At 51.7% G+C, this 9,526-nt stretch overlaps 1 pseudogene; it reads right to left on the reverse strand.

Moving 5' to 3' along the window:
* Positions 1-1,555: 1,555 nt before the first annotated feature.
* LOC123345898 lies at positions 1,556-9,526 on the reverse strand (annotated as a pseudogene).

Here is a 9,526-nt window from a genome sequence, read left to right on the forward strand (position 1 = left end):
GCTAGGCTGATTGGGGAAGCAGCCACAGCTGTCGGCCAGCTTAATTGGGGCCCAGCTGGCCGATAAGTAGGGCCTGGTGGGCCCAGAAGCTGAAGGAGTCTCACTCTAGCCTGGGGAGCTGGGGATAAGGCGGTAAGCTGTCTAAGGGCGTGAGTACCTGAAGTGGAACAGTGCTGGGGTATAGGACAAAGGGAGCTGTGGGAACTCCAGCCTGGGTGAAGGCCCTACAAAAGGTTACTGGTGCGGCTGCAGAGAGGCAGCCTCTTTAAGGGATAGGCAGAGGCAGCTGATCCTACTCACCTCTTGCCTCAAAGTGACTGAGCGGACTTTACAGGACCTTGCCCAGTCTGCCCCAGTGACGCGCGGGGCTAGATGATGCACTGGCAGTAGCCACTGAGGCAAGGGTGGGTTTAGTGGTTGAGGGGTTTCCCTGGGAGGGGGAGTGAGAACGAGCCAGATTGTGTGGGTATGCTGGGGGGCAGAAACCCAAGGGTAAGGAGGCACTGGGGTCCAAGAGGGGACTCTGGGCCAGCAGCAGGCAAGACATGGTCTGCATGAGGGCACTCAATATTGCTGGAAAAGGAGAATTCCCAGCAACGACCAGCAGGAGGCACCGCACCGAATAGGAGTCTTGAACACTATGCGAACACAGGGGAATTGAGGGCAGGGCACTGTCTTTGTGTTCTGTTTTCTGCACACTGTCTAGCACGAGCTGTGACTGAAGTCCCTAGCTGCTATGATAATATGAATAAATAAAGATTTATACAGTAAAAGCTTTGTTATCTGGCATGTTGGGGGAATGGAGGTGCTAGTTAGTCAAAAATTCCAATTAACTAAGTGTTATACTTACCAATGGAATACCAATTTTCAAATAATACAATAAAATGAATACAGTATAAAATAGTAGACAGGTACTCACCAATCCAGTCGTAGTATTGCACGGCAGAGTGGTTGGTTTCTTGAAGCACTTAGGTGTATACAGAGAGTTTTCTATACAGTAGGTTATCTTATGACACTGCATGTCACTATGGGCAACGCATGGTGTACACCCAGATCACTAAAAATACACTAAAGCTACACTGAACATAATTTAGTCTTTCTTTCATGATTCAGAAGGCACTTCAGGATCTTGCAGTGCCTCTGGGTCAGCATTATCAATACCAATTATTGTACAGTAGATGTAGAAGGTGTAAGATTGGGCTGAATCTATACTGAACCTATAACACACCCTGTCAGCTGCTTTTCTGAATAAATCCCTGATATCACCTTGCTTACTTGTCTTCTGCCTCTTTTGCATAAACGCAGAGTGCAGAATGTGCAATTTCATGACCTCCTGGGCAGTATACTAGTCCCGCTTACTAGATTGAAGATTTGTATTGGGAGATACCAGAAATGCTGGTTAATAGAGCTTTCCGGTTCATAAAGTGCCAGATAATACAGCTTTTACTGTACTATTAACATTAATAATATGAATAATCTTTCTCACGTATCCTGCCTTGAACCCAGTAGACATGGCAGGGAAAAGAAAGCACCACCCCAGTTTATAAAAGAGTGTTTATTTCTGTCGTTTTTACCCAGCGCAACAGACAAGAGCTCCTTTTGCGATACACTAAATCGTACTTCAACCCCTGCCCCCGTCTCATTCTTTGCAGAAACGTACAGCCCTCTGGGATCATAGAGAACAGGGACCAATAGGCCAGTCAAAGTCATTCTCGCATCTAGACGGATCGCTCCAGTCTCGAGGTTGCTTTGGCAGGCCAGAAATGCACTTCAGAGGGGGGCTGGCAGAGCAGGACAGCTGTCCCGCCCTGCGCCTCAGGGACACAGCTGGAGCAGCATGTCCTCCCCACAGAGACGGAACCAAGGGCGGACTCTCTCCCCGCCGAAGGAGGCCGGCGGGAAAGTGAAGATGGGTTTCTCGTTGTCCGCGTCGAAAAAAGACACCCGCCCCACTTCGTATTGTCCAGCAAAAGCCCGATCCTCCTGGGGTCCCAGCTCAGATAGAGGGTGGTCAGAGGGGAGGTATGAGCCCAGTATTCACCCACGCTCTGGACAAAATCCAGATCCCTCCTCAGGGTTATGGCTGATCTCTTCCTTCCACCTCACAGACTCTCTGGCCACCCCCAAGGCCCAGCATCCCCCATCCCCCACCTCCACCTCCCAGTAGTGTCTCCCCGAGGTGAATCCCTCACAGCCCAGCACACAGGGCTGAGTGTCAAATCTCTTGGGATTGTCAGGCACTTTCCGCTGCGTGTCTCCCCATCTCACGCTTTTCCGATCCTCAGACACCGTGAGTTCGGGGTGAGCCGTGTCTGGATCCAGAGTCACATTCACTGGGGGGAGAGAGAATCAGAGGGTTGGAAGCAGAGCTCAGTTTTGGGGGATGCTGGGACCATTTCTCACACGCCCCAGCAGCCCCATCCTCGCTGGGATGCTCCCTGATTTCCTGCCTCGCTGTTCTGGGTCCCAGGCAGCTGCCTCCGTGCTGGTGTTGAGCCGGGATTTCACTGCAGCCCCCTCCTGCCAGAATCTAGAAGGGTGATGTTATGGCTGCCCCTCTGCCTTCTCCCCCACTCCCATCATCAGGGACGGAGCAGGGGAGGATGCCCGGATGTAGGCATCAGCTTTAGTTGCAGTTTGGGAACCCACTTCACCCCCCCATGCAAGGAAAGAGAAGGGGGCAGCACACGGACAAGAAATCTGGCAGTGGGAGGAGTCAGAGGCACCAGCTGGAGAGACCCCTCCCCACCCAGCCATGGGGAGAGGGGACAACCCCCACCACATCTGGACGATCCCGGTGACATGCCCGGCTCCCGACACAGCAGTGCCTTCTGCTTACAGGGCTCTGCAAGAGTCACTCCAACCGCCTCTGCCTTATTTTTAACAGGGGAGCTGCTATTTCTCTTCATTCATAACTATTTCTTAAACCCTCCCTCCCTCCCCTCCTTCCCCCAACCCGCCCCCCCCACAGACAATGCAAACAGATCTTCTGCCACCACATACACATATTCCGCAATATGGACAATATGAACCTGTTCCTAGAGCAATCTAGTCCCGTGGCCTTAGAGAGGCAGCACCTGGGGACACAGGCACCAACTTTATCATTTCCCAAGGAGTGCTCGACCCCTGCTCCACCCCAGGCCCTGCCCCCACTCCACTCCTTCCTCCAAGGCCCCACCCACTCCTGCAAGTGCCCCTACCCCCGCTCCTCCCTGCCCCCAGCGCCTCCTGCACACTGCTGAACAGCTGATCGCGGTGGGTGGGAGGCACTGGGGGAAGAGGGAGGAGCTGATTGGCAGGGCCCACCTGTAGGTGGGAGGCACTGGCGGGGAGGGGGTGGAACTGATCGGGGCGGGGGGCTGCTGGTGGGTGCTGCACAGCCCTGGAGCACCCATGGAGTCGGCACCTATGCCTGGGGAGATTCCCTCCTCACCCCTAAGAACAGGGCACAGAGGCCTCCGAGTCCGGGGAAAAGAGAGAGGGGGAGAACTGTGGTTTAATTATGGGAAAGATGCAGAGGTACCCAGAGAGAGAGGAAAAGCCCTTGGGTTGGTCACTCTGTTTGGGGTGAATTGCATCTAGAGAAAACTTCTACGAAAGCCAGACTGAAATTAAACAGAATCCAGAACACAACATGGGCCCTCGGCGTCAACAATAGAGTTTAAGTCCTCCAAAAGCCTTTACATCCCTCAATAATTAGCATAAGCAGGTTCTTGACCAAGGAATCACATTCATGTCATTCCTGCTAAGTTATAAGGATAATTCCCCAGAATCTTCACTTGATTCAGATATTGTACCAGCTGCCTGTCCTCTTTGGGTGTTTGGTTTTACCTTATCAGCTGATCAGGCAGAGCCCGCCCCCTCTCACATTCAGAGTTACTGCTCCATTTCCTGCCTCAGTACCTTTGGATTCCTTCAGCGTCTTCCTGACACTGTTCCCCTGAGAGAATTCTCTGAGGAACAACTCCAGCTCAAGAGGAATCTCCACCTGCTGCTGGGACTTCCCCTTCTTGCACCTAGAGAGACAGACTGCAGTCAACCTGTGGAACTCTTTGCCAAAGGATGTTGTGAAGGCCAAGACTATAACAGGGTTCAAAAAAGAACTAGATAAATTCACTGCTTCTCTGAAACCTGTCATGGAGGATAGGTCCATCAATGGCTAGTAGCCAGGGACGGTGTCCCTAGCCTCTGTTTGCCAGAAGCTGGGAATGGATCACTTGATGATCACCTGTTCTGTTCATTCCCTCTGAAACACCTGGCATTGGCCACTGTCGGAAGACAGGATACTGGGTTAGATGAACCTTTGGTCTGACCCAATCTGGCCGTTCTTATGTTCTAATTCATTGTTTTATAACATATAATGTATCACATCACCTGTCAGTACGAATTTCGGATAGTGAAGACTGCTGGATTGAGGGGCCAGGTGACTGAATTGCTCTGTGGCTCCCAGCCTCAGAACACTGTCAGTCAAGGCACCAATTTCCCCTACAGGTCCAGTTAACATGCTTCAGTTGCGACGTGAAGAAAGACCAGCTCCAGGGAGTGGAAAGGAGTTATTTTTGGGTGAATAATCCAGCCTTTAGGATGATTAATCACAGGGCCTTAAATAACGGGCACCAAGCCCAGGATTTTGTTCAGCCGAGGAAGGCTGGGCTCTGAATTTTAATCCTCCCCCATGCATTTGGCTGGAACCCTTCCCAGCACGGTGAAGCCCGAGGGAGGAGTGAGAAGGCAGCACATACCTGCTCAAGGTGCTTCTGACACCCTGGATGGGACGGGGGAAGAGAGAGGGAGAAATAGAAAGAGAGAGAAGTTCAGTCCTACAGTGCTAATAATGAGAACTGACACTACATAAACCTCTGTACCTGGTTACACTTTTTCATAGATTCCTAGGTCTGAAGGGACCATCATGATCTTCTTGTCTGACCTCCTGCATGTTGCAGGCCACAGACCCTCGCCCACCCACTCCTGTAATAGACCCCTAACCTCTGGCTGAGGTACTGACGTCCTCAAATCATGGTTTAAAGACTCCAAGTTACAGAGAATCCACCATTGACACTAGTTTAAACCTGCGAGTGACCCGTGCCCCATGCTGCAGAGGAAGGCGAAACCCCCCCAGAGTCTCTGCCAATCTGACCCAGGGAAAAATTCCTTCCCGACCCCAAATCTGATGATCAGTTAGACCCTGAGCATGTGGGCGAGACCCACCAGCCAGACACCTGGGAAAGAATTCGCTGTGGCAGCTCAGAGCCCTCCCCATCTTCTGTCCCATCACCAGCCTATGTTAAATAGCATACGGCCAGAACCAATCCTCGAGGGTCCCCACTAGAAACACACATGTTCAGTGATGATTCCCTGTCTACAACTACACTGAGACCTGTCAGTTAGCCAGATTTAAGTCCGTGTCATGTGTGCCAGGTTAATTTTATGTCGCTCTAGTTTTTTTAATCAAAAAGTGAAAATTAACAGTGTAACCTCAGGTGTATTTACTGCACCTTCATTAATTCTGCCCCTCATTGTCACTGTCCCTTTGAAGCACAAAGCAGTGAATGTAAACTAATAATGAATAAATGTGCTCTGGACCATGATTAAAGGGGTAGGCCTTTAGCCACACTGCAATCCCAGTGCAGACCTCTTGACGGGTTAGCACAGCGGTTCTCAAACCCGAGGACCCCCATTTTGATTAAAAAATTTTTGTGGACCCCCAAGCCTCCCCACCCCTGCTCAGTCCCAGGCCCTGCCCTACTCCATCCCTTCCCCCAAGTCCCCACCCCACCCCTCCTCTTCCCGCCCCCTCTCCCGAGCACTCCATGTCCCCACTCCTCGCCCTCCCTCCCAGCAGGAAGCGCTGGGAGGGAGGGGAGGAGCTGAGGGAAGGAGCAGGAGGAGTTGATCAGTGGGGCCGGCGGACTGGGGGTTTGTGGACCCCCATTTGAGAAACATTGGGTTAGCACAACTGCCTTGAAGCACTGACCCAAGACCCTTTCTTGGCCCACACAGAGCTGGAGAAAGAGGATGGCCTTGTGATGAAGGCACAGGAATGAGGTTCAAGAGACCCAGAGTCTGTTCTTGACATCGTCAGAGACTCTGGTACTGTGTCTTTAGGGAAATCACATAGTCTCTCTGGCCTCAGTTCCTCATCCATAAAATGGAGATGATAGAACGTACCTACTATAGACACTGGTGAGTAGATCTTCATTAATATTTGTGAGGTGCCCAGACATTGGACCAAAAGAGGTCTGATCACCAACTTCATAGAGTTTATCTATTTCAATTTGAAAGATTCAATGCCTCTCCTGCCACCCTGACAAATCACAGCACGAAAACAAACTACAATCAAGATCGATACAAAGCAATAGAAAACCCCATCTCCATTTCGTTGCAGAGACTGGAGTTCTCACCTGCGGGAATTCATTCGCTGCCTGCTGGCACTTCCGTTCCATCTCACTGATCTGCTCACTGAGATGGGAAATCTCCTCGGAGAGTTTGGTGACAGTTTCATTCTGTATCCTCACAATCGTCTTGTCCAACTCTTTTAGCCGGACCAGCAGGAGTCGCTCTTTTTCCTCCAGCATCTGGTGCAGTTGTTGAAATAGAGACACAATCTTCTGCCTCTCGGCTTGTGTCTGTTTCTGTAACAGACAGGGAAAAGGGAAGTTCAGGGACCCAGAGTGGATAAGAGTAATAATTAAAAAAACAAAACAAACCCAGATTTTATTTAATCTATTTGTTTTTTAATTTGGTGCTGCTAGATCTTTCTTCCCATTTTGTCCAGTGAAATTGCTCAAGCAGAGGTTTGTTCAGTTTCCTAGTTGTTGAGTGAATTTCAGATTTTAGAGATGTTTTCTTGGAAGAGGTTTTATAAGGAAAATGTTCGTCTGGGCTCAAAAAGGCAAGTTCAGGGTCTTATTAGCGGGGACATGAGGACAGTCAAGTGACATTTGATAAAGCTGTGTGGGAGCAGAGGGGAGACTTTAGACATCAATACATCTAAAAATGCAGCAGTTGAGATACTGAGAAATAAAAATGCTCTGCCCAATACTCTCCACAGGGTTCCTAGAACCTCACACTTGGCCCTGGTGGCTCTGACTGGTGCAGCCTCATATCTGACCTGATCCGTCTGGCCCTGGATAAAAGGGGGTCTTCACGTCTGAGTCCTTTCCAGTAGCAGGAAGGGCAGGACTCACAATGACCTTGGCAGAGGCTTGGTGAGAGCGGGCAGGAGAAGGGGAGAAAAGAATTCAGAAGTTCTGAGGAAAACTCTGATCTTCCGACACCCAAACACAGAGCCAGCCATGTGCAAATGGGGACCCTGGGACCCTGACTGAGACAGGTCCCAGCAGGGTGCATAAGGGGCATGTGATGGAGGAGAAAAATGGGCCTCTCTCTTATGTGTGGGACTGGCTGCACTTGCTGACCTGCCAGGACAGCTCCAGGCTGGTGGTCCTAGTGACAAGGGAAGAAGGAAGCAGGACCAGGGCCCTACACCTGCACTGTCCAGTGCCCACGGCCCCTCTCCTGGGTCTGCCCCAGCCTCAATGCAGGGCAGGGAGTTACTGCCACAATCCAGCCCTTGGAAAGGGACATACAAAGACATAGATACAAAGACCCCCCTTTTCTCCTCCTCCTCCCATAGCAGGGTCCACATTCTCACCAGGCCAGAGGCCCTATTTCCCCCCCACACACAGACGGCAGGGTCCCCCATTCTGGCCACCGTGCCAGGGGCCTTCCACCCCCCTCACAGAGCAGGGTCCTCAATTCACCCCACCATGCCAGGCCCCCTTTCCCCGCCCAGCAGAGTCCCCAATTCATCCCACCATACCAGGGGCCATTTCCCCACCCAGCAGGGTCCCCAATTCACCCCGTCATCCCAGGGATTCTTCCCCCCCCCCCCCCCCACCATGTGGGGTGGTGGTGATGTCTATGTCTCTCTCCTCCCTCTGGCTTCCCCTGCAGGCTAAGTACCCGCCCCATGTCTCCCCCCACCAGGGACTGCAATTATTCCTTTTATCAGAGGGGCAGCCGTGTTAGTCTGGATCTGTAAAAGGGACAGAGTTCTGTGGCACCTTATAGACTATAAGGTGCCACAGAACTCTTTGCCAATTATTCCTTTTGTAATTCAGGGTGCGAACACATTACCAGCTATTGGGAAGATGAGTGTGGCTATTGTTATACTGCAACGTGTTAACAGGGGCCATCCACAGATGAGGGTGGCTTCCATTTTGCCCCCTCTTTGAATGTCCCAGTTGTCGCCCAAATCTATAGGGCTCTGGCTGTTGAGGCCTAGAGCATCCCCTGAAATGTTGGCCTGGATCAGATGCAGTGTTCAGAAGTTACCACCTTACACACAGGCAGCCAAGCTCCACCAACAATTACCTCCCCCAGACACAGAGCCCCCCAAATCCATCTCCCTGCTTGCATAACAGGCACCTACCAGATGCTGCTGGCATCTCCCCTCTTCAGATTTTTTAAATCCCAGCAGCTTTTCTCTCTCTTCCTTCAGGGTCTGCAGGCGGGTCTGGATTTGTTCCTGAGCCAAGAAAAAGGCTTTGAGTGGGTTGAAGTTTTTTGGTGTGTGAGTTTTTCTTTGCTTTGGGGGGTTTAGTCTACACAAAGTCCTGTGTCTGAAGGACTATGTGACTCTTACTCTTTGTCCCCTGAAATAACAGTGCTATTAAAACAAATAAAAAGAGGCACGAACTCTCCAGCCCAAAGCTTCCTTACCTTGTAATCCAAGCCAGCCTCCTCTATGGGAACCACCGTGTGAGCTCTGTGAGCCTGGGACTCTCTGCAAACCACGCAGATGGGGGTTTGATCCTCTTCACAGAACAGTTTCAGAGCTTCCTGGTGTTTCTCACACCTTCCTAAGCCTTTGGCTGCCTGGAGACTCAGCCCTTTGGCTATTTCAATAACACTCGCCAGCTCCCTGTTGGGCCTGAAGTTTCTTTTCCGGGCAGTTTTTCTGCACTGGGGGCAGCAGAAGTTTCTAACCGATCCCTCCCAGCACTTAGTAATGCAGGCTCGGCAGAAATTGTGTCCGCATTGTATCGACACCGGGTCCTGAAAGTACTCCAGACAGATGGAGCAAGCCAGCTCCCTTTGAAGGGTCTCCACCCCAGACCTCTCTGTGGCCATGGCCAGGGCTCCGTGCAGCCAGCCAGCACCTTGCAAATGCAGCAGCAGCGATTTGAAATTTTCACGTGTTCAGTGTCTGTTACAGGAAAGGGGCGTTTCCATGCCTGGCTGGGCTGCAACATGAGCCCTGGTTGAACAGAGCCCTTCCCCCGTCCAGGGGGCTGGGCAGAAAAGTGCGCGCGTTACTCTCTGTGCAGGGAATAACACGCGATGCCCAGGGGTGGCGCTCAGTTACGCGCAGGGGAGAGAATAAATACGTGCCTGGCGTTTGAGATGGGGGGTTTACATGTCCTATGTCCCATCCTCACCTGCCAGCCCCTTGCCACCTGGGGTCCGGGCTGCAGGCCCCACTCAGCCCGCTGCTGGCCTAGGTGAATGGAACCCCAGGGGA

Source organism: Mauremys mutica, chromosome 12, assembly GCF_020497125.1.
Source record: "Mauremys mutica isolate MM-2020 ecotype Southern chromosome 12, ASM2049712v1, whole genome shotgun sequence".
NCBI classification, from domain to species: domain Eukaryota; kingdom Metazoa; phylum Chordata; order Testudines; family Geoemydidae; genus Mauremys; species Mauremys mutica.